The sequence below is a fragment of the Peromyscus californicus genome, unplaced genomic scaffold (genome assembly GCF_007827085.1).
Source record: "Peromyscus californicus insignis strain IS unplaced genomic scaffold, ASM782708v3 Scaffold_5__1_contigs__length_169319896, whole genome shotgun sequence".
Taxonomy (NCBI): Eukaryota; Metazoa; Chordata; class Mammalia; order Rodentia; family Cricetidae; genus Peromyscus; species Peromyscus californicus.
The window spans coordinates 23,321,258-23,347,553 of record NW_026294573.1 but is presented as its reverse complement, the minus strand read 5'-3'; positions in this window follow the sequence as shown (position 1 = coordinate 23,347,553).

Sequence of the window (26,296 nt, the reverse complement as noted above, 5' to 3'; positions counted from 1 at the left end):
GGCATAACAGCCTGCACCCTCTCATCAGTCTTCCTCATTCCTCTCCTGGGTTCTCTGCTGTGTTGCAGGGGTGAAGAAGTGACTTAGGCAGAATCCAGATAGTGGCACTTCTAAGACTAGGGGGTGAGGTGTGTGTGGGGGCTATCACCCAATTCTCCACCCACTCATGGGACCAAGTCTCCAGGCACATCACACATCAGGTTACCGGGGACACCCAGTCACCACCACCCCCGGCTTCCCTCCTGCCCCCCCCTCCAAGCTCTGGTGATAAAGGAACACAGAGGAGAGACAAGGTCATAGGCAGGCAGAACTCAGGCTGAGGTAAGAGCCCAGGCTGCAGCCCCCTCCCTGGCACCTTATGCTCCAGTCTGCTGGTGTCCCTCAGCCCCACCCGCTGCTGGCACTGAGGTGGCCCAGACAGCATCTCACAGGGTGACTGTGGCTGCATCTCCCTCATGTCTAGGTGTTGTTTAGATGACTAACAAGGGAAGGTGGGACTGCGCCCCTCCTCCACCTACAGCCATCCTGGCTGTCTCTTAGCAGCGACATGAAGTAATTACATTTTACAAAGCTTTCTTTTTTAATACTTCAATAAATACTGCTTGAGAAAATCCATTGACATTTTTGCTACTTAAGGCATAATAACTGGTCTTATAAATCTAAAGCATCCCTATAAATCTAAAATTAAATGTCCAGGTTTCAATGTATTTAGGACACTTAATTAATGAAGTACAGGGACATAAACACTCCTAATCTGTTTACTCTGAGCTTAATTTCATCTTCAAGGCATGCCACTCTTCACACCGTGTGTTAGAGTGATAGGGTGAAGGAGCTCTGAGTTTTGGGCAGTCTGCCAAGTGCTATGGGCACTGTCTACCTTCACGCCACAAAGGTTGTCTGAGACCCCCTGACCCATGGGTCACCTCACTGCCAGAGACAGCCCAAAGAGAAGATGATCAAAGCAGCCTTCGGGTGGAAGATTCCTGACTGAGAATCTTAAGGCCTGACTCAGCCTCTGCATTGCACGGTCACCCATGGCAGCAGCCACAGGCTGCCATCGACACAGCCAGTGATGGAGACCGCCACTGTAGGCCAGGAGTGTGGGCTGAGGGGATGGTGGCAGGGCAACTGGTGTGTGAGGACAGAGGCTCGCCACCCGCTTGTGAAGTGTCCCTACCTCCAGAGGACAATGATTGTGAACTGACCCCTCCCCTATGATTTATTGCTTATTGAGTCCAGGCAGCCCCAGGTCAAGATGAGCCAAACAGGCTTCATAGTCACCTAAGGACTAGGTCAGGCTGTGCTCACAGGGCCCAGTGACATCTGGAGATGCTTCTCAGTGGAGAGCTATTGTTGGTGGAAGAGGGGGTACTGAATGCGTGACTGTGTGCCAAAGCTGGGCCTCCCGATAGAGAGCTCAGTAATTAGGCACACATGCTGCTTCCGCTGAGGTCCTGAATTCAATTCCCAGAATGCACTTTAGGTTGCTCATAAGTGCCTGTAACTCCAGCTCCAGGGGATCTAACTCCCTCTGCTGGTCTCCATAGGTGCTGCACTCATGTGCACATACCCATGTATACAAATGCTTACAAATAATAAAAATAAATCTTTTTTGAAAAGCCAGGCCTCTGCCTTTCCTCTCCCACTCCCTCGTGTCTTCACTGAATGGAGAAATGGCTTCTACCAGCCAGACTGCACAGTAAGGCTCAGGCTCCAGCAACGCCTTGGCTCTGGGCTTGCCAAGGTCTTCTGCGGCCTGGAACACAATCAGTTCATGAGCTTCTCAGAAGGTGACTTTGGGTTGTGCACTCTGGTTACATCCCTTTCCTTAAGGACCCTCCTCTGGCCAGTCAAGACCTTCAAGGTCATGTGAGAAGCATCCAAGTACAGCTTCTATGCACTCCTCTTTCAGGTGGTCCCTGAAAATGTTAATTTCTTCTCTGGGACTGGAGGACATGGATGCCTCCTGCAGGTGTCTGAATTCCAGCCTTCCATTCCACCTGGACGGAGTCTGCACAGTGATGGTCATTTTCTCTCAGCAACTCTCCATGCTGCCCTAAGCAGCCACGGCTAAGAAAGCCTGGCGTTTCCCAGGTGGCCTGTTCCAGAAGACACTGTGGATTTCTGTGGCTTAATGCCCCTGCCTGCCACAGAGGGTCCAAGGCCATTTTTCCCTGGCCATTTTTATTGAGTCAGACAGTGACCCCACCCTACCCACTCTCAGTGCCCATCATTAGAGCCTGTTTTCTGGCAGTTGTGCCCATTCACAGGACTTCATTATTCAGTGCAGAGAGCTGCCGCCCTAGAAACTGTGAACAGAATGGTGTTAGAGAAGAGCCCACGATAGAAGAAAAGGCTGAAAGAGTAAAAGAGAGAAAGAGTGGGCACCCTGGGTCTGGAGAAGGTGGCCTGGCTGCCTTCCTGCAGACTCTGGAGGTTGGTTCCATTGGTGTCAGCATAGGTTCATGGTCCCTTAGCAGCTGGCAAGGGCCCCAAAGGGCCATGGGGCTAGTGGCTGCCCAGTCCAGCCAGAAGCTCCACTATCAGCAGAGATGGGAATAATGCCACCTCTCTTTGTGTGAGAGAGTGGGGTAACGCCTCATCCCACCACGCTGCTGTAGCAAATTAGACAGGGTTTGAAAGTGTCCAGGCCAGCGTCTGACAGACAAGGTGCCCTCCCTCATGGCAGACAGGTAGAATCAAGTTCAGCCTCATCTCTGACCTTGACCCAGTATCTGGGCTTCTTCAGGTTCTGTTTTCTGCTGTGTGGAGAGAATTGAGATGGACTTCGGGCTCCCTGAGTTCCCTCCAGTCCTGATGAGCTATGTGGCCAAGTCACCACCTAAATGAAACAGATATATCACCACCTCCAGAGAAGGGGAGTGTTCTGCAGACTGGGCCAGGGGGTGGGGAGTGGAGGTGCTTGGAGTCTGTGCTTCATGAAGGAACATCATTGGCTTTGGCTCCTTAGTCTTCCCCGAGTCTCCAGGCTGATATCTATCATGGGGCATAGGGGTCTCTACCCCTTTCCGTGTATACATCCACATATACATCCTCTGCACTGCACAGCAGACAGGTCTGGTGTTAACCAAAACCCAAGCTGCTGGCCTTGCCTGGGAGATATTTTCATTGACTGCATCATTTGAAGTGGGAAGACCCACCCTAAATCTGGGCCCCACCTTCTGGTGGCAGACTATATAAAGGACATGGAAGAAGGAAGCCCTTGTTCTTTGCCTGCTTGCCTGTGATCTTGCTGGCAAGTCTATTCCTTCATTGGCCTTAGAGCCTACTTCTTTGGGATTCTGGTGTGTCCTGAACCCCAGAAGAGACATCCAGCCTTGTGGACTAATCAATCACTGGATTACTGAACTTTCTGTCAGGAGATAACCACTGTCCAGCTAGCCAGACCACAGCATATGCCATTCTAAAAAAAAATTAAAAAATTGTATTATAAATATGTATAAAATTATGTATGTATAGCCTATCTCTTCCCTAGAGAACTCTGACTAATACACAAGGCATTGCCCTTTCAACCTGCTGAGGGCTGGGGAAGGGAAGGAATCTGACTGTAGGTTCCCATTCTGACTGTAGATTCCCATTGTGCAGTGTACATGTGTCATATTCATCAGAGCAGCTGGAAGAGAGCCTCAGGATTGAGCCTGTTGACTGGTGACATTACGTCATCAAAGGAGGGGTGGAGACGATCGTTGCTCCCACCTGGGACTCCAGTTTCTCCCTCCTCTACCTCCCAGCTAGCTATACGTAGTCCTGCCCTAGCTGTGTGTGACCTCCTCTTAGGAAGTGCCTGGGTGTTGGAAGCCATGCAGTCTAGTCTCGGATCAGCGTACGACGACCTGTCCAATGGGTTTCCTCAGGGCAAGGCACCTGTGGAAACGGACTCTCATTTGGCAAGGGCCAGTAGTCCATGGGACAATGTAGGAATTTGCAAGATTCATGCAACTTGAAAGCTCTTTTCTCTCTCTCTCTCTTGTTTTAAAAGATTTATTTATCTATTTATTATGTGTACAGCATATGTGACTGCAGGCCAGAAGAGGGCACCAGATCTCATTACAGGTGGTTGTGAGCCACCATGTGGTTGCTGGGAATTGAACTCAGGACCTCTGGAAGAGCGGTTGGTGCTCTTAACCTCTGAGCCATCTCTCCAGCCCCTCTTTTCTCTCTTATTATATTAGTTTTACTTTGTCAGTCACACATGCAATACCTGTAATTTCCCCTGGAAATTCTGTTCTTCCTCGAATATTTTCCCCTAAGATTCAGCAGGGACTTATGCTTCTCAAATCTCTTACCTGGAATTACTAACTACAACTCCTAATCTTGGGAACTCTTCTGACTCAATAGAGACAGTTAGGTACATATGGGAAAACAACACTTGGAACATAAACCATGTCTCACAGTTCTGGAAAGGAGAGTAAGGCAAGAATATACAGAATAGGGAAAAAAATCTCAGGAATACACATAGTGCCAACTGTTGAGAGTAAGTTCCCTGGACACCAATCATGTAGAATCAATGATAAGATCTAGTATATTCCAATGGGAAAAATGCAATGTAAAACATGGGATGGAAAGATCCATCTTTACCATATGCAGGAGCTTATATTGGTGGAAGAAGTATGGTACAGGGAGATGGGAAGAGAGTGCTTTATCAAAGTCTGCCTTTTACAGAGAGATTGAGACATGGGACCCTCTTATAGAAAAGAGAACTGAATAAAAGCATATCTTGCAGACATGAAAGAATTGTTTGGGTATTTTTTTAATATTGTTGTCCTTAAACCATTGTACCTACGTCTATTTTTTTTTTAACTTTGTGACCATAGTAGCTGCCAGCTGACATAAGTGCTGCGAGAGCTGGATGTGTCTGGCTCGATATCTAGTTAAGTGTGCAAAAATGCTGAACTCTGTGTCTGTAATAAGGTTATGAGGGGGGTGGGAAGGTGTATTTGGGGAAGCAAAAAGGGGAATGTTGTACTCCTTAAAATATGATGTATTTCTTAAGTAATAGACACCAATAACAAAGCTGTTCGTGTAACCCTGGTAAGAAAAACTCTGTTTAAGTATAAATAAAGATGGCCTGAGCTATTTGGGACCACTTGGGTGCAATCCATTTGGTGGTCAGAAGTTGCCCCACCTGAATCTAAGCCAAGACTGAACCCCAGCACCCAGGTACACACTGCAGAAAGTCAGTGTAAGGGAGAGATCTATGCAACACTGAGATCATTGTCCATGCTGGGGTGAGACTTTTCAGTGGTGTGGCTGCTTTGGGGTCACCCACATTCCTTTAAATAACCCCTCACCCGTGCTCTGTAAATAACCCAATAAACCCATTGGATCCCGACTTAGAGGTTTTATTGCTGTGAAGAGACACTATGACCACAGCAATTCTTTTTTTGTTTTGTTTTTCGAGACAGGGCTTCTCTGCGTAGCTTTGTGCCTTTCCTGGAACTTACTCTGTAGCCCAGGCTGGCCTCGAACTCACAAAGATCCACCTGCCTCTGTCTCCCGAGTGCTGAGATTAAAGGCATGTGCTACCACCACCTGGCTGACCACAGCAACTCTTATCAAAGAAAATGTTTAATTGGGGCTGACTTACAGTTTCAGTGGTTTAGTCTGTTTAGTTACAGCAAGAAGCATGTCAGCATGGTAGGCAACATGGTGCTGGAGAAGGAGCTGAGAGTTCTACACCTTGATCTGCAGGCAACAGAAGGAGACTGGGTGCCACAATGGGCATAACTTGAGCATCTAAAACCCATCCAGACAGTGACACGCTTCCTGCAACAAGGCCACACCTACTCCAACAAGGCCACACCTTCTAATAGTGCCTCTCCCTATGGGCCAAGCATTCAAACACAAGAGTCCATGGGGGCCATTCCTATTCAAACCACCACAGATATCCAGGCTGGATTCTAGTGGATTGGGGGTTGTCATTGGTACTCTATAAGGAAGGGCAGATGTTTGCTTGTATTTCCCCAGGGGAAGAATTCCCAGGAGAAACCTTCACTGACTCTATCATAAAGATGGATTTGTGAACTGTGGGTCTGTGAGAACATGAATGCCTAAGCCTAGAACCTCCCCTTTGAGCTGGAATGAGCCTAAACCAGCGGTAAATCAGGGTCCCCCATCTGCAGGAAGCACCATCACCCAGTGCTAAGAGCAAGAGGCATTCTTGTCCAGCAAAATGCAGGTTTCTGCCACCTGCTGATTTATGCTAATTAGTAGTTAACTTCCCTGCACCTCAGTGTCGCTGCTACAAAGAATGTCACCACCACCTTTATGTCACATGAGAGTTTGGAATATGTTGTGATCATATCTCTTCCCGTCAGCCCATCTCCCACTGGTCTTTTCCACAGCTACTCCCCTTCCACGGTCTCTCTTTTTGGTCCCATGGGTCTAATTATCGTTGCTAACAGGAGCATGTGTGAGGGGTTATTTACAGGAACACGGGCAACTGATGTATAATTAATAAATGCGAATAAAAACTTAAAACAAGGGCCAAGGAAATGGCTTAGCAAGTAAAAGCACTTGCCCTACAAGACTGAGGAGCTGAGTTTGGATCCACAGGGCCCCTGTGAAAGCCCATGTTTGTAATCCCGTGACAGTTACAGGAAGGTGGAGGGCAGAGCCAGGAGAATCTCCAGGAGCCCATGGGCTGGCCAGCCTGTCGTGGGATGTACAGTGACAGAAACAAGAGAGACCCTGTCGCAAAAGGTGGAAGAAGAGAACACACTCCTGAAAGCTGTCTTCTCACTGCCACTTGCATTTGGTGGCATCCGAGAACTGTCACACACAAACACACACACATATACGCAAAAATAAATACATATTATAAGATTGAAAAATAGAAGGAAAAAATAGAAAATAAAAGAACATCAGCATCTACTGTCATGGACACAGGCACTTTCTGCCCACCCCAAGTCCCCACTCCCAGTTTTTAATACCTAATCCTTGTACCACTTCTCCTTCAGGAAAACTAATCTCCAGTGGTATCAGGCCTTGAGATTATCCACAGATTTCACTCAGGTACTCAGACCCACCTCAGCTTTAGAAACTGGTGCCTAGAAGACTCAGTCAGCTGTAGCTCTACCCCTGCCCCAGGAAAAGTCATTTGGCCCCTGAGCATCCTCAGCATCCTCAGTATCCTCAGCATCCTCAGCATCCCCAGCATCCCCAGCATCTCCAGCATCCTCAGCATCCCCAGAATCTTTAGTATCCTCAGCATCCCTAGGATTCTCAGCATCCTCAGCATCCTCCCTGGGCTTAAAGGTTGCTGTTTTGAAGTGTGGTTCCTTGTCTTTCTGAAGTCACTGTTCAGGATGATGGAAGCCTGATACTTCCATGGGTCTCCTTGTTCCTCCCCTGTCTGATGAAGAAATCCAACAGCCTGCGGAGGGATGCCAAGTGCTCCACAGGCAAAATAAAGAGAACAGAAGATGTGGGAGTACAGTTGGAACCCCTGAATCCAGCTGTGTCCAAAGCTGGCTTCATTTCTATAAGACACTATGCTCCCTTCTGGCCCCTGCCATTATGATTTCCCCACCATGATTGACTGTACCCTCAACTGTGAGCCCAGATAAGCCCCTCCTTCCTTACGATGCTCTTGTCAAGTATGAAGAAGATAATACAGGAGGTGACAGAACCATTAGAAGATGGGGTGTACTGTGAGGTGGCACTCATGGGTGGCGGGCATGGTACTGAAAAGCATATTGAGAAGTTGGCCCCTTCCGGTCTCCCTGCTTCCTGGTCACCAGGGCTCCTCTGTCATGATGGACTGAAGCAACAGAGTCATGTGACCATAGACTGAAATCTCTGAAAACATGAGCCCAGATAAATCTTTCTTCCTTATAAATTATACATCTCAGGTATTTTGTTATAGGGGCAGATAACCGACCAGCACAATAGCCAAGTAGATCATGTAAGTCCAGCTGAGGCTCGGCAGGTGCAAACAGGCTTCCAGAACAAACAGGATCCTAGCGTTCAAAGACTGGCTCTGAGTTCTGCTGGATCTCTTGCACGAAAATTGACCAGAAAAGCCCCTCCCTTTCTGAGCTTCAGGGGATCTCAGGCTTCACCCGTGGTCCTCAGTGGGTCCCCAGCTCCATATACTGGGCTAGAGACTGAAAGAAACCAGAAGACGTCAGAGCTAGAAGGCTTCTGCTTCCGGAGATAGATGACTCGGAACTGCAGTGTACAAGGAGAAAAATGCAAACCAATGTCTGCTGGCAGCACAGAGGAGCATTCACTGGGTGATTAAATGCCACGGTGAGCAGGTGTGAGCACATCTGCCAGGACTCTGGGGAAACGCTGAGCCAGGTGCAGACGCAGCAGGCTGGGGCAGCAGGGAGGAGACAGTGTCAGGCCAGACATGTTCTCTCTTTAGGGAGTCCTTTAGGATGGGCTTCTTGGCCTTTCGGGGTCACAGTTTCCCACAGTGAAACAGGATGGTCCCTGGGAGAAGGGCAACCTGTGCCAGCCCTGTGTCTGCCCAGTGCCCAAGCAGACAGGGGAACCTGGAAAAAGGCAACATGCATGCTGGGGACTGGAATCATCCTGGTCCTTGGCCTGGCTGGTGACTCTGTGCTTAGAGGCAAGAATGAAGTCAAGTTGAACCGGGGGCTCCTGTCCCTACCCAGATCCATCCCCTGACACTCTCTCTCTCCTGCCATCTCAGCCTTCTGCTTCCCTGGGAAGATGAAATCACAGGAAGCCAGAGGTTAAACTTGGGCATTGTTCCTCAGGAGCTGTCCATTTCGAATTTTGACTGAAACTCTTTTTTTTCCCCCCCAATAATGTTTCCTGGGAGTTTTCAGGTGCTGTCTGCTCCGGACACTAAAGACCCAAGTGGAGGTTGGGGATAGGGCTTTGCAGGTGTCCTCTGTAAGGAGCCAGCTGGGGAAATGTCCACTGGCTACCAAGACACAGGCCGTGTGGAGTGGGCAATCACTCATCTGAGATCATGAGACCACACAGCGGCTGTCAGAGTAGTTGGTCAGTTCAGTCACACAGGAATGTGAGACCACCCACTTGGAGCAGCTCCCCCAGGACCTTCAGTTCCTTGCCCCTCCTTCCTCTCCAGCTTAGAGATACCCATGGAGTTGCCTAAGACAGGGAGCCCTGGGGGTCCCTGAGCCTTCTGCACCTGCCTGCCTCCCTTCCTCCATTGCATTCCTCTTTGCCGCTGATAAAAGTACTTTTAATTATCATTCTAATCTGGAACCAGGTCTCTGCCACAGATCACGAAAAGGAGATTCTACTTTTACTGGCCCTCCTCTCCCTGGGGAAAGTCACCAGGAGACTAGGGATAGGATGAAGCCCAACTCCAGGAGCTCTGCAGGACTCTGGTGTGATTGTGGCTGTTGGGACCCGTGAAGAAAAGATCTGCTGTGCTGGGCTAGGCAGCTGGGTGCGCAGAGCTTGCAGGGTAAGCAGTCCTTGGGCAGCAGAATGAGAGTCCCTGGGGATGGATTCTGGGGTACAATGGCAGGTCTGCCACGGAGATCATAGCTAGGGCCTGGAGCTTATGTCCCCCGCTTTCTGGGTTGATTCTCCTTGTCCGGTCCCTTCTCCTCACCTGCAGTATGAGGTGAGAAGTCACCATGTTGGTCCACAGGTGAGGTTAGTTTCTGTGCATCAGGGCAGGGCAGGGCCCAGATCTCAGGGGCATCCCACCATGTGAAGCCTAATGTGCTAAAGCCAGCAGGGACCATGTGCTAACCTCCCAGGTGAGGAGGTCCAGGCAGGGGTTGGGGAACCTGCTCGGTGGGTGCTTCTGTTTAATGCTCTGGCCCGTCACCCCTCCCGTGGCTGCCAGCAGTGACCCTGCAGGTGTTCCACTAATGGACCACACAACTCAGAGCTGGACTGCATACTGACAAATGCTTCCTGGGTCAGAGGCCAATCTCTTCAACCTCCTGCCTTCGGTCCTCTCCCTGCTCACCTATAACAAAGTCTTTTCAGCTCTCTGAGAAGAAAGCCCTCCTGGGGGTTGTCTGCCCATACCCTGAGTAAATATTTCCACCACAGACAGTTGCAAGCTGCCCGTGAGTTGTCACTGAGAAGGGACTTTGGAAGAAGAGCCCTGCCTGTGATGGAGCTCTCCTACCATCCAGGGCTAAAGGCTGAGAACGGACTGGACAGCATGCCGTGAAAGGAGTTAGGAACCGTGGATTTTGAGTGCATGTTAGATTTTTCTGCTTTTGAGACAAGGTCTCTTGTAGCCCAGGCTGATTTCAAACGTCCTATGGAGCCAAGGATGACCTTGAACACCTGCTTCTCCTGCCTCCATCTCCCAAGCAGTGCTGGGACTATGTATAGGTATCCCCCACCAGGCCTGGCTCATGCCGAGTTAGAATAATGTCACTTTTAATAGTGTCTGTGTTTAACGGCAGGCTAAGAAAGTCCCCAGCATTAACACACAGCTTCTGTGGCTGGTTTGAGCCCACTCCAGCATGCTACCACCTTTAGCCTCTAACCCCATCACCCTTAGTTCTTGATCCCTCAATCATGGAAATAAAAATTTGCCTAATTTCTCAGGCCTGTGAAATGGCTGGGTTTGGAGTCAGCGGTGGCCCTATCTTGCTCGTCAGCCTCCTTAATATGGCACTTGACACTCAATTTAGTTTTCAATTCCTTTCTCGTCAGAAATGATGATTACATTTCCGACTTAAGTATCGGGTCAGCAGTAGGACTTTCTCCCAGGGTGGGTGAGTGGAGACAGGCCCTGGGGCATTTTCTGAGCTTCCCCAGTCCTCAGTGAGAGAGCAGCTAGGGACCCTGGGACCTTCTGGGAGACCCCTTTGAACTCACCTGCTGCCCCTCACCTCAAGCTCTTTGATCTTCCAAAGCCACATTCTCTGGGAGGGAATACGAGGGCAGCAAACTGGTTCTATGGAGCGGAAGGGACTTATTCATTGTACAGATGGGGAAACTGAGTCCCAAAGAGGGCCAAGTCATCTTTTCTACTAAGAGGGAGTCACGTGGTCACCACCCAGTTTTCTATCAGGACAGGGTGATGAACAAGGACATGGGGACATCCAGGGGACAAATGAACCAGCCAGCAAGTGTGTGAATGAATTACACACCTCTCCTGACCCTCCCAGGGTAGGTGTGTGAATGGATGTGACAGTATGGGAGTACAGGGATGGAGGGACTGGGGAGTAGGAGGGTGAGGGCGAGGACATAGAGAGCAGGTCGTCAGCCCAGGGGCCATTAGAAAGGATATAGCCCACAAACTATATTCTAAGGGACAGATAGGCATTTGCCCAGCATTGAAGGCCAAGAAAGGACACCAGTGTACACTGAATTGTTTATTAGACAGCACTCTGCTGGGTGGACCATCGGTGAAGGCGTGGCCCCCATAGGCAGAGATGTCATCAGGGACAGAGTGAGAAGAGCCTGGACAATCAGGCAGAGAGTGTAGGACTGTGCAGGTGACTTGATCAGATGTATGAGGGAGGTAGAGGCAGGCTCTGATCTGAAGGGACAGAGTCCTGGACACAGGCAGGGAGGGGAAATGGGGCAGACCCCCACATGTTGCGGTTCTGGGGAGGGCCAGCCACTGGTCTCATGGGTACTTTAGTGGGAGGGAAGATGTCCAAGTCCCCAAGTGTATTAACTAGTGGTCAGGAGTGGGCATCACAGCACAGACAGATACAGCCCAAGCTCAGGGTCAAGCAGACCAGGGCCTGAAGCTTGACCATGCCTCACCCACTGTATCACCGGGGCTGTTCACTCAGCTTCCAGTCATCCTGGCCCCAAAATGACAGATATTAATGCCCACTCAAAGCCAGACTTCTTCCTCAGAGTCCAGACTAACAATCACCAGCACTTGGTGTATACCTGCTGTGTGCCTGGCCCTGTTCCAATCCCTAATGACTACCCAGAAGAACCCGGGCCCAACCCTGCCTGTAGTCTACAGGTGGCAAAACCGAGGCCTGAAAGACAATGGGGATGCTGCTGACAGGCAGCAAAGGAGCTCCTGAGGTCCTGGCCAAAGTCCTCTACCCCATCAAAACAAACCCTGAGGCCTGGTGAGAGGCCAAGCCCTGGAGTCAGGCAGGGATTTTTTTTTTTTTTTTTTTTTTTTTGTCATTCTGGGGGGACACTGTGGAGTGTTTGTTTACTCACTCTCCTCCTGGGGCATCTGCCTCCGGAGAAAAGGTACTAAGGAAGGGTAAGCCCTTGGAGAAGGGGAGGGGGCTTCCCGGTGTCCTCTCACCTCTCCACTTTGTAAAAATACTTTAACCTCTCCACAGCAGCAGGCAAGAAGCAGAATCCAGGAGGAAAAGACAACCCAGAGAGATTAAGTGTCTCACTCAAGGTCACACAGCCATTATAGGGCCAAGTCAGTGCCTGAACCCATCTCTACATCTCAATGTCCACTCTTTCCTGAGGGTTCTGCAACCCTGGACTTGGAGGCAGAGAGCTGCATATGTCTCAGCTTACAGTGGACACCTCTAGAAGGCCATGCTCATCTACAGAGTAGTCCTTGTTGTCCCTGTGTGACTGGGATGGGGGGAGATAGGGGCATGTGGCCATTGCACACAGCAGTGTGGTAGCCTGTGACTAAGGATTAAATACCTGGCCATAGCTGCCCAGCTACACCACTCAGGGCTGTGGACCTGGGGTCAGTACCTTAACCTCTCTGTGCTGTGGCCCACTCACCATAAGATGGGGGTGAACAGGAGGCCCTATCTCCTAGAGCTGTCCAGTATTATGTGCATTGGCCTGTGCTCCCGAGGTGCCTCGGTCCCCCGGCACTATGTGAATGTTACAGAAATTGTCTTGGTTGAGAGGGAGTGTTCAGGAGGATCCAGAGAGCACGCTCAGTCAGCAAAATGCCTGCTGCACAAGCGTGAGGACCCGCGTGAAACCCAAGCGCACCCCTGGTGAGAAGCCAGAGGCTGAGCTACTGTAATTCCAGTGTTGAAGAGGCAGAGCCAGGGGGATTCCTGCAGCTTGCTGGCCAACCAGCCAGGCTACTCAATATCTTGTCTCCAACAACAACACAAGAAGAAGCAAGGTGAGGCTGATGAGGAGGCAGTGGGAGAGGTGCGGGCTGCCAAGCCTGCCAAACTGAGTTCAGTTCCTGGAATCTGCAAGATGGAAGGAGAGAATCAACTCCTGGAAGTGGTCCTCTGACCTCCACATGCACTGTGGCACATGTTCCACCCTTCAACACAGACAAGGAAAAATAGAAAATGTTAAAAAATTAAAACATCAATAAATTAGAGGCTCCCGAGGAACAACCTCAAGGTTGAGCTTTGACCTACACACACACACACACACACACACACACACACACACACACACACACACACACATGTACATGCTTACTAACACACACATGTACATGTACACTAACACACACACATGCACCAACACAAACATGTGCACCCCCACCCCCCATGTGTGCACAAAGAAAGAGAATGCTCTGGGCTGGGCAAGCTCTCTAATCTTGTTTTTATCTAAAATCAGACTTCTGGAAAGCTGAATCCTGGCTCGAGGCTAGAGTGCCTGCCTGTGTTTATGAACTCTTGAATTTAGTTCTTGGTGCCTCCACCGTCCTGAGACCCCTCAGCCCTGACTCCGAGGTCTTTCCTCAGCCTCTGCTCTGGACTCTGCATCTGGGCACACCTGCACAGGTCTCTGACCTCATCCCCCATCCAACCTTTTCTGATGGGTTCACACACAGCAGCTTCTCTGCTGCCCCCTTTAGGAAGCCCTCCTTGATACACCTGGGAACCTGTACTCCAGTTCCCCGCCTCTCCTCTCCTGTGCTCCTGTGCTCTGTGCCTGGGCCCCAAGTCCCATCTCCACTGTCAAGTTCCATTTCTAGGTAGGGACAGCTCCCTGTTCCAGGCCTGGGTTTTTCATCTGACAAGTAGACAAACTTCTGACCCACTCGTAGAATTATGAGGCCAATTAAATAACTGAGTGGCTAGACAGGAGCGTCTGTGACATGTAGGGACCCCCGTGAGGATAGAATTATAGAAACACAATAACAGCAGTGTTTCTGACCATGATTCGGAACCTGCCACCGTGTCCAGGGAGGAGGGACAGAGTGTGAGCCCCCTTCATCCCTGGTAGAGCTGACGCTGGAGGATGGGCTCAGGCCTGTCTGTGGTCTATGGATCTCAGAGACCCAGGACTAGACCAGGAGATCCTTCCTCAGAGGGGTGCTGAGCCCCCTCAATGGTGGACAGTGCATCTTGTTCATCCAACTTGAATCTCTGTTGGAAGGGGGTTCTGGGCATCTGGGGAGCCCCTCTAGGGGTCTAGGAGTTGGAGAGACTCTGGATGTCTAGACAATAGTGTGACCCAATGATGAACATCACTCTGTGTTGGTCACCATCTTCGGGGTGTGGGGAGGAACTGAGGCTCCCCTAAGGTTAACTCAGTTGCCTGAGGCCCCAGATAAGTGGGAAATTGGGAGCCAGGTCTGACCCAAAGCCCTGTAGCCTCACCTGACCCTCAGGAGAGGCATCTTCCCTTTGGCCTTGGGAGCTGCCCCTCCCCCACAGCCCAGTGATTCCGGCAGCTTCTCTTTGCTTAGCCCTCTGGAGCCTTGCAGTGAGTCTACCCACCCTGAGAACTGCAGGATCAATTTTAGAGCTTTGGTGAAGGTGTGTAATCCCACCCACAGGATGCAAAGTTTCTCTGCTTTGACGTCTTTCCTAATTACCAGCACCATGGCAATGGCAGGGATTACAGGCTGAACGCCAGGGTAGATTATATCACCAAGAAAGTTCAAATGAACCAGAACCTGGGGCAGGAGGCAGGCTGGGATTTGCAGTAAACCAAAAGGCAGTTTCAGCCCATTAACTCTGTGAGTGCCAACAGCAACCTTCTGGACTTGCTTAGAAAACTCAGGAGCAGAGAGAGCTGAAGAATTTCTGTTTAAAAAGCAAAACAAAACAACCCACAGCTAGCTAGTATTCTCAGCACTGAGAACTCAGGGCCTAGGAGGTGGCTCTGTCAGTTCCATCTTTCCTCACAAGCAGGAGGCCCCTAGTTCAGTCCCCAGGGCCAGTGTGGGGGAACCAGGGCTGGCAGTGCACACTGGGAAGATGGAGACAGGAAACTCTGAGGATTTGATGTGCCAGCCAGGTCAAGCTCAGCTAGAGACCCTGCCTCAAAATAAAAATGAAAATAAAAATAAGATGGACAGTGATTGAGGAAGATATCTGATGTTGACCTCTGGCCTCACATGCACCCACATATGGACACACACACACACACACACACACACACACACACACACACACACACGAACATATGAACACACACATGCACTATGGATACACATGCACTCACATATGGGCAGACATGCACTCACACATGAACACATACATGAACACATATGCACACACATGCACTCACATATGGACACACATGCAGTACATAGACATATACATTCACACATGAACTCACATGGACACACACACATACTCACAAATGGACACACACATGCATTCACACACGGGCACATACACATACACATACACACACACAGAGTGAAAAAGTGAAAGCTTTTCCTTTAAGATCCAGAGGAGAGAAAATCCGCTCTGACTCCATCGCTTCTGTCAGATGAGGAGCAGAAGCAAGAGAGACACCTGAATTGGAAAAGGAGACAGGAAATGATCTCTGTTCGCAAATGACAAGATCTTGCATGAAGAGCATCTTAACAATTCCACACGGGGATATGGAAACCTGTCAGAACTAATTAGAGACTCATTAAGTTACAGAATACGACATTAAAACACAGACGTTGCTTGCATTTCTGCAGTAACAATGAAGAATCCTCCAAGACGTGGAGAAAGCAATTCATTTGCAGTATAGTGAAGAAAATGAGATGCTTAGGAACTATTAGCTAAGCAAGGATGGAGAGACATGCACACAAACAACCTCAAAACACCCCTCGGAGACATCGAAGAAGATGCAGGTAGCCAGCCAGGTGTGGTGGCAGTCCTGAAATCCCAGCACTCAGGACTTGGAGTTCCAGGCTTCCTGGGCCTGTGAGACCTTGTCTCAAAAACTAAACAAGGATGAAATTCACAGAAAGGTGTTGGATTTAGGGTTAGGTTTGGGGTCAGTGCTGCGGTAAGGGTACAGGTTAGGGTTATGGTTGGGGATAGAGAAGAGGTCCATGACCTCCAGCTTAGCTCTTGGGCCTGCACCATGAGAGCAATGCAGAAGAAACTAGAGGTACTTCCTCTTGGAGGAATGATTTAAGGAAGCAGGAAAGCGATCCTTCAGAGTTAGAGTCACTGTTGGGGTTTGGCTAGGGGTTAGGGTTGGGGTTAGGGATGTCATTGGAGTTAGGGTTAAGGTTGGGGTTAGGGTTGTGAGTGGAGTTAGGGTTAGGGTTGGGGTTAGGGTTGGGTTGTGGTTGGGGTTAGGGTTGGGTTGGGGTTGGGGTTGGGGTTAGGGTTGGGTTGCGGTTGGGGTTGTGATTGGAGTTAGGGTTAGGGTTGGGGTTAGGGTTGGTTTGTGGTTGGGGTTAGGGTTGTGATTGGAGTTAGGGTTAGGGTTGGGGTTAGGGTTGGGTTGGGGTTGGGGTTAGGGTTGTAATTGGAGTTAGGGTTAGGGTTGGGGTTGGGGTTAGGGTTAGGGTTAGTGATGAACTCCATTATCTCCAGCTTAGCTCTGGTCCCCACACCTTGAGATGGAAGCAGAAGAAACAACTAAAGTGCCAGAGGGACTTCCCCTTTGAATAAAGATTCAAAGAAACAGAGGGGCTGCTGTGCAACTTTTTCACTTGTTACAGCTCTGGCATTTGGTTCAAGATCGCTCCCCTTGCAGTGTGTGCTCTATCTTTTCTCTGATTCAGTTGGAAGCCCCTCTGCCTGGCCAGGCAGACATTTTCCTATTTTCTCTCTGTGCTGTCCTTTTCCTATTTAATTATCGAAGCAATTCTCAGGCACAGACCTCATCTGCACATCCCATGTGGGGTAAATTGGCACAGAGGGGTGATGCATCTTGTCAAAGGACTCACAGCTTGTGGGCCACAGCACTAGGACTCCATTCCTGTGCTCCTGAAATGCTACCCTGTGCCCTGGCACACACCTGCACCCAGGAGTCTAGTCAAGAGTTGGCATTCAGTTTCTGGGCAAAACTGCTTCCCATTTACAAAGGAGGCAGTTTCCAGGAGAGAGGAGAAGCGGTCAGTGGTTTGCTTTGGCCTCCTTCTGCCCCTGAATCTGCCTCAGCCCATCCCCAGGACTCAGGGGCTCCCAAGACAGCAGTGCCTTTCCCATCTGACCTCTGCACGTGGTAATGAAGTAAGACTGTGACATTACTCCAGGCCCTGTGTCTCCCTGTCCCAGCTCCAGGTTTGAGACCTTGAAGATTCAGTCTCTTCAGCTATTGAATGGGTCAAAAGCAGTCTGTCTTGTCAGGCCAGGACAGCCCTTCTCTCACCACGCTTTTGTTTCCATGTAACCTCTGCCTCCCACAGCCCCCCAAATCAGCAAAAGGACACATCCAGCCAGGGATTAACTCTCTTTTACTCCCAGCCTCTGGTTAGTGACAGTTGAGAAGGAGGCTCTCGGGAAATTCCGCAGAATGGAGGGATGGAGTAGGGTGTGCCGGACGCGCGGCTGGCTGCGTAGGTGTTTTCGTTTTCATAAAGGACAGGACCGTAAGCTGAAAGCTCCAGCGACGGCTCTGGAGGCTCGGAAGGGTGGCTGGCACAGCCAGAGGAGAGGCACCCGCTGTCTGAGGAAGCTTGGCCTCAGCGGGTGGAGTCTTCATTTTCTCCTGTCAGTGCGAAAGCAGAGAGACGATTGTGCAGTCCCAAAAGCATTCATAAGTGTGCTGTGGAAACAAAATGTGTTTCTTTTCATATGTCTTCAGGGAGGAAACTGTTCCACCCCTCCTGGGGTTTCCTGCCTTGGCTCATAGACAAACAGACTCTCCTTTCTGAGTGCCCTGTGTGTGGAGAGGGCATTCCATCTCGGCTCTCTGAGCCCCAGCCACTGAGCTCTGCCTGCTATCCCAGATGTGTGGGAAAGGGCAATCCACGTTCACTGGGGGCATTCAGTCATCAGCTCAAACATCTCAGCGTCGTGCCCACTTGCACCCCTGGCATGGTGGGCCCGGACTGTGTAAGAAAGCAGGCTGAGCATAAGGCAGTGAGCAAGCCAAGGAACAAGCCAGCGAACAGTTTATTCCTCGTGGTTTGTGCTTCAGTTTCGTCTTGAATTCCTGCCCCGGCTTCCCTCGAGGACGGACTGTGATCCAGCAGAGGGAGCCAAGTAAACTGTCTCCTCCCCGGGTTGTTTTTGGTCATCATGTGTATCACAGCTACAGAAAAGTTAATTCAAACACTCACCTGCACGATAGCAAATGTGTGTGACAATCAATTTATAAAGAGAGAGCGTCTGTGTAGAGTCAGCTTTCAGAGATTCACCTATGGTGAGTGCGGTGCAGAAAAGCCACTAATCTCATAGGGGGTGCAGAGGAAACCTGTGCAAACCACAGTCCCTCCCAGTAACCTAAAGACCTTCCGCTGGAGCCACCTCAATGGCGCCCTACCTCCCAACGACCCCAAGCTGGGAACTGAGACTTTGATACACTGGCTGGTCATCCTGGACTCTGCACACATGTTGAGGAGCAGGTCCTCTTACTGGCTGTTTGTGGGAGGTGGGATATGAAAAGGAACGACTGATTTATTCTTTGTTTATATTTGCTTATTATGCTTTTTACTTTCAAGGGACCCAGCTGTCCATTAGCAAGTAGGTGAATGGACACATGGTGGTCCTCTATTTGTGGACTACTACACAGGGGTGAAAAAGAGCAACTGTTGTTCCCAACAGCACGGACTCCAGTGTAGTGTGCTGACTCTCCAAAGACTTTTAACATAAATCCAATCACTTCCAGGGGCAGGATCTGCTTGGGTATGGAGGCTGACAGCCAGGCACCAGGAAATTCTGGAGGGGAGCTGAATATATAACTGTCAATTGTAAGGATGGATTCCAGGGAGTCAACTCGGGTTAAAAAAAAAAAAATCCAAACTGCAGTTAAAACCCAAGTAGACTTGTGAGCACCCATCTCCACTACAACTGGGGTTGTTTTTAGTTCTTCTTTTTATGTTTGTTTCATTGCAGTTTTGTCTAAGTGAGAGTGACTGCTGGGGACAGGGTCCCAGCTTCTTTCTCTAGCCTGTGGATGACCCTGCAGAGAAGGCAGGCATGTCTCCATGGCGACACAGTCAGGATGTGAAGAAATATATAATTCTACCAGGCTCCGCTGTCACTTTTTCCGGGGAGATCATAATGTTTTGACACCCGTGACAAACTGCATGACTCACGAAGGCCCCAGAGCACCACTGAAATGTCCTTCAGGCCCCACCTATGTGCACTGAGCTGAGGGGACCCATGGGATGGGGCCCACTCTGTTTATTGTTATGGAGTCCTTTCCATTTGGGGGAGGTGGGTAAATGCCTGGAGGACATCACTGGGAACCTGGAGACACCTCCATGTCAGCCCATCTGTCTGCTGACAGCAATGTCTCTTCCCGCTGAAGGTGTGAGGGCGGAAGTCACCCAACTGGTGCATCAGCCTGAAGGCAGCAGCCGTGGGATCTTCCTGTCCTATCCACAGACAGCTGTTTGATTGGCAGGCAAGGATAAACAACTTCGCCCACCCCTGGGTTCTTCTACAGCACCTACTCCTACGGGCTCCTCCTGTCTTCAGCTTCATAAGCCATTCAGACAGGTTCAAAGAGCAAGGAGGTACTTCCTGGACTGGGGCCATGGGGCTGGCAGGGTCCTGGTTTCTGGCTCCCAATCCTCACGCATGCCCCTATCCTTCCTTCTCTTCCAACAGCCACTCCTGATTGATGGACACTGCGATTTTCCTGCCTTCTCCACCAGGCTCAGGCCTGTCTTGAAGACCTGTGTGGCTGTGATAGATTTTATTTACAGTTGTGCTATCCATGCACTTGGGCCAAGGTAGGTGGGACCAGCAACTCTGTGAGCATCAGACTGTATAGGCCTCCAGCTCCTTCCCAGTATACCAGACAGGGAAACATATTTGTGGTGAAGAAGCAATGTCCCTACACCCAGGGCAGGTACATAACCAGTCTTGACCAGTCAGAGTCTTCTCTGAGAGCTGCTGTGTGGGCACTTGGTGGCATTTGACTCCAGTGTGGGAATCACAGGATAAGGACCATGCAGCCTGGGGCTGTTCCACACAGCGAGGAGAACCCTTCCTGGGGAGGAGACAGAGTTGAGGAGGGAGGGAAGGGACAATATCAGGAACTGCTGGTAGGTAGGAGGGGCAGGTGACACTGTGGTTGCAACCTGCATCTACAGGCCTCAAGCAGAGGCCCCGACTGCTGTCTGGGGGACCCATGTACATTTCATCATACTTATCACAGGTTGCTCCTGCCTGGCCCCATGGGCCTTTGAGATTGAAGTCCTTTGTAATAAGTTAAAATGTAAAGTTTGAGACTTACAGAGGCAGCAGATCAGAGAATCTTCGATGGTATGACTTCCTCCAGCAAATTTATCTGACTGTCCTCTTGGACCCTGCACTGTGCTGGGTGCTAAGAATGTAGGACTGAACAGGGTTGCTATGGTCTCCATGCTCATGACAGTACCTCCTGGAATCATGTAGCTTTAAGTTGAAGGTTCTGGGAAGGGCCTCTCTTTTGCTCCAGAGAACAGAGGGCAGGCTGTGGGAGGGAGGGCTGACTGTGGGGGGGGGGGAGGGCTGATTGTGGGAGGGAGGGCTGGCCTGAAGTCAATGACAGTGGACTGGGAAGGTTATTCTGACTTGGGGAAATTGGGAGGACAGTGGTCCCTCAGCAAGCTGTGGTCCTTACCTCACCACACTAAAGTGGCTGTTATTGCTGTGGTAGATCTGACCCCAGTGTGAGTTTCTGCTCAGAGGGCTACTGACAAGATGCGGGGAGAGTGGGTGACCCCCATCGGGGCTTGCCTGAGTTCTTTGAGAGGAGACCGGAGTAGCACAGAAAAGTCTGACCACCTCTGACTTCCACCACTGCTGGGAATGCTGAGCCACTGTTCGAGACTGCCAGGGCACAGAGAACCTCTGCAGGCACAAAGGGGCCGCCAGGCAACAGAATCTTGGCTGACCCCTGCGCAGTAATCAAGTTCAGCCTTTGTCACCCAGCCCTGCTCCTCCATGGAAGAGTCCCCCCCCCCCCCCCCCGCCCGATGACCAGGGTCACCTCTTTCCAAGCCATTCTTTCTTTAAACTCCAGAGAGCAGATTCCATTTTTAAGCACCGACGACGACGACGATGCAATCACTTCCATAAGATAAAAGTTATGTGGCTTTTAATGTTTAGCGTTCTTAGTTATGAGTGTGAAGTATTATTTTTATAAAACAAAAAGTAAATGGGCTCTTTCAGCCAAGTCGATTTCAGGAACTTAAATTGTGTTATGCGCCTGACTTATGTGGCTGCAGATTTGATTATGCAAAGTGGCTCATGCATATGGCGTTAAAACCAACAGGACAGAGAGACTGATAATGAGAAATAGTGGCCCCTTGAACCCTTTTGTGCCCTGAGTCTTTCTCCTCAGAGGTGATCTATTGTGCCTCGGGCGACTGTCTCTCCTGTCTTTCCCCCGTCGCTTTCCTCATAACACTAAATCAGGGGTTTGCTTCGCTGCCTCCTAGCTGCCCACCATGATGGGTGAGCCCGCGGCTCGCTTCTGCCAGACGTCTCCCTTTCTGCCAGTGTTATTGTATTTTTAGTTCTTCTTTTGGTTACCTTGGAAACGTGAAGGGATGGACTCAGATATTTATTCCTGTGGAAGTTAATGTTCTAAGTCTGAAGGCAGAGGGAGTTAACATTGACACAGAAAATATAGGAGGGGTGCACGCTTCGCTCCTGGAGGGCCAGGCCCTAATGCTCGCATCCATCTTCTCTCTCTCCTTCCCTCTGTGCTGACCTCACCCTCAGGCAGGCTTTTCTCTGTGTTGCTGCAAAGATGCTTATGGGATTTGGGTTCTGTTCCTTGCAATAAATGGTTCTTTCTAAAATAAGCCATCCCCAAGGGGCAAGGCCATATTCCTACAGGGACATGTGCCAATAATTGGGAGATGGGGAGTGTTCATTGAGGCCAAGCCCCTGACTGCCCACCTTCCCAGCAAGAATCGATTGAGGTCTTGCTTTGTGACAGATCTGGGGACTGTCACCTGAGCCGAGTGTAACGGGGAGGCAGTCAAGTTGGTCAGAGAGAAACTGGAAAGTTAGTGGAGCACGTCATCAGGGTGAGCTTCTGCAAAGGAGGGCGTGGGGTGCTAGGGAGAGTCCATCCATACAGACAGGGATTTAGCCTTGTTACTCTAGGTCAGAAAGGACATCCTGAGGGCACAATGCTGTGCTGGGGTCAAGAGGTCAGAGATGGACTATGGGAAATGGGCAGAGAGAAGAGCCACACAAAAGTTCTGTGGTGAGAAGAAAAACGTCACTCACAGGAGGCTGAATATTTGGAGATCAGGATAGGAGGAGTGGTGACCATATCAGGGGCCACCAGGAAGGAAATGGTCCGCCCTGACTGCACCTGCTGTCTATCAACAAGACTGGTTTATTCTACAGCTCAGGAGAAAGGGAGGCATGGAGTCTGGCACACCAGGCCAGGAAAAGAAAAGAAGGGTCAAGCAGTTCTGTGCTCTGGGGAGATTCCTCAGCTGCCACATTGGGGATAGATGGCAGCAGGAAAGAATTAGAACCTGAGAGCCCAGCCAGGAAGCAGCTGCTGTCAGGTGGACACTGAGGAAGCATCCTCATCGGCCCCGGCTGCAGCGGGGTCTCCCTCTGGGGAGAGAATCTTCTTCCACTTCTAAAAAGAAAAGCAACTCTTAAAATATGTCCAGCCTAAATTTCAAAACTACCAGAAAGGCAAAGAACATGAAAGTATGAGCCAAAATCATTAAAAGGGTCGTCATTGGCAAACAGCCTCAGAGTGATCCCAACCAAAGTGTGCCAGATGCACGTGTTGCTGTTAGACACAGGCTGGTGAAATATGCTTCCAATCATAAAGGAAGGGAGGGGAGATTGCAGAGTGAGATTAAAGACTATAAAAACAAACCAATACAGGCTGAGCATCCCTAACAGAAAAACACCAAAGATGAGCTTCCTCTAAGACAGAAACTTTCTGAGCACAGGCTTGAGACTGTGAGTGGAAAATTCCACACCATGAACCTTGTTGGAGACCTAATATTATTTTAAAATATGTATAAAATTACCTTCATGCTAAGTGTAGTTAGGTATATATGAAACTTAAATAGATTTTGTGTTTAAACTTGAGCTTTGTCCCCAATCTCATTATGCATATATTCAAATCTCGTGCAAATATTCAAAAAAAAAATTGAAGACCCAAGCATTCATGTTCTTAACATTTTGGATGAGTGGTAATCAATCTGTAATTTTAATGCATTCAATCAAATGGCTTAATCAAAATTTGAAGACAAAAGAAAGAATCAAGAAGAAGAAAATATTTAGAAAGAAATTTCCAGTTGAAGGCTTTGTGAATAAAAGTTGAAAAATTAAAAAAGTCTCAAAGCCATGAAGATTATCAAAAGAAAAATGTAACACATGTGAAACTGTAGTCTCAGAAGGATGTGTGCATGTGTGTGTGTGTGTGTGTGTGTGTGTGTGTGTGTGTGAGAGAGAGAGAGAGAGAGAGAGAGAGAGAGAGAGAGAGAGAGAGAGAGAGAGAGAGAGAGAGACAGGGGGGGAAGGAGAGAGAGGGAGAAAGAAAGAAAAAACAAATGAAATATTAGCCGAAATTTCCCCAAAATTTAGGGACAGATACATATTTACAGGTTGAAGAAATGCAGCAAAGCCGAAGCAGGGTAAATTGAAAAACACATCTAGACGCGCAATAGTCAAACTGCTTAAAAAAAAAAAAAGATGGAAAAATTTGAAAGCCATTAGAATAAAATGGACACATGGGTTGAAGAAAAAGCCAGTTTGGCTGACTGCAGACTGCTGAGAAGCGATGAGGGCTGGTGGACGGGGGAATCATGTGCTTATGGCCAGTGCAGAGTTGTACAACCAGGAAAAAATATTGTCCAATAACACAAGTGAAATACATGTCTGAGCCCTATTCCCATATTTCAGAAGAGGAAGTTGAGGTTCACAGAGGGGTTATAGTGGGATCCTGGGCCAGTCTCTCCTCTCTAAGTCTGTTTCCACACCTGGCTATATGGTTGCATGACATATGGAAGATATTCAGTTGTGGGAATGCTAAAGCATATGGTGATCTTACTGTTCAGGACTCTATGCCTGCTCTCTCTCTAGTTACAAAGTGAGCTCCAAACAGTACTGTTAGCATTTCCACTCCCCTCATTAAGTAGCATTAGGTTAGCACACACCCTCTGTGCTTGATGCCAACCTGAGACATTGCTCACCATCCTGAAGACCCTGGCAGAAGTCACAAGTTCAGCTTGAACAATCAATCTAACAATGAACTAAAAGTCATCTTTTTAAAATGCCCATTTTTATTTCCACCTTTAAAAGAAAACTGGAAGGAAGTGCAATGTATAACCCGATGATGCTTCCTGCAGGCCCGTGCCTCACCTCTGGAATGGCTGCACAGGGTGACCTGCCACATGGATTCTCAGCCCTCTCTATCAGAGAGAGGAATAAGGTCATGGGATGAGACCTTTATTCTTACACTTAAATACAAAGAAGGTCCCAAGGACGACTTAAATGTCGGAAGGGGAAATGGGGTTTTATTGTGTCCCCAGGTGGGTATGGCCTGGTCTCCCTCAGTGTCATCACATCAGTGTTCCAGTCACAACACACAACGCCTCTCTGCTGTCCTTCTTCAGCCTCCTTGTGTCTCATTGTGATGTGGAGTGCTTGCCGAGGAGCATGAGTTTACTATTCTAATGACATGACAATTATCACACTGCGGTGACTGTTTGACACCTGCCTGTCACCATCAGGAACCTGCCTCTGATATTATTTTAGAGCATGGTGAGTTAATGTTCTAATATATTTTATTGATAATTAACCCTGATGTACAGAAAGGTTAGGCCTGTTTGGAAACATTGTCAGATTAATAATTTGTTTAGCCACCTTGTTTTAGCTTATTGTTTTTAAAAGATAATTTAGTTTTTATATTTTCTTTGCTTCCCAGGAATATATAATATATAAAATATATTATATCTGTATATGCATATAATGTGTTTCAATCACACTAATTTTCATCCCCCATTTACCATGTTTTGTCCCTCTGCCTCCTCTCACTTGTCCTCTCCTATTCCCAACTTTTCTCCCATGTATCAATATACAAAAATACCTTAAATAAGAGTGGAAACACATATAACAAAAAACCTCACATTTGTATCAATATACAAATATTCCATACCAATGTGACATATTTAAGACTAGTAGCTGCCTTTTTGGTTTAAAAGTAGACACAATAGCCGGGCGGTGGTGGCGCACACCTTTAATCCCAGCACTCGGGAGGCAGAGCCAGGCGGATCTCTGTGAGTTCGAGGCCAGTCTGGGCTACCAAGTGAGTTCCAGGACAGGAGCAAAGCTACACAGAGAAACCCTGTCTCGAAAAAACCAAAAAAAAAAAAAAAAGTAGACACAATAATCTACTCTTTTTCCCTATCATTTCTTTATCTCTCCCTTTTCTTTTCAGAACAAGATCCCTGAATCTAATCTCCTTTGCTCAGCATTTTTCCTGACCACCACCAATAACAATTTGTAGCCAACCCCTCTAAAATATGACAAATATCCATAACCCAATTAACTATCACAAACCTCCCATCCCACCTCTTGGGAATGTGGGCATCATGAACTTAAAATTACTTCCTGTTGTCTGGGGGTGATGGCATCTTTAGGGGACCCTGAAGAAAATTGGGATAATTATCAAGTCCTGGGAGAGGTAACTGTATCATTTGTTGTCCAGTCTCTGTGTAATGGGAAAATGCAGGGCTTATCTGAAGTCCTGGCTAGAGTAGTCTGTGAGGCTAGACCACCTCAGCTAGCCACCTTGAAATTGTCCTGAGCAGTCTGTAGTCCAAAGCCAATCTTTGGGTGGTGGTTGTCAGCTTAGTGGCATTAACCACAGTGCAGGTGGAATCATCATTGTGAGGCCCCATCTTCCTTTTGAAGACTTCAAAGGCCACTGTTAGGCATTGGTCATGGGTCACTGCAGAAAACTTAAACATTTTAGATGTCATATGCAGCAGTATCTTAAAGAGGTTTAAGGACCATAATTTGTTATGTACATCCAGAGATACAAAAAACTTAATTCCTAGTTACCTGATAGAGACACAAACCCC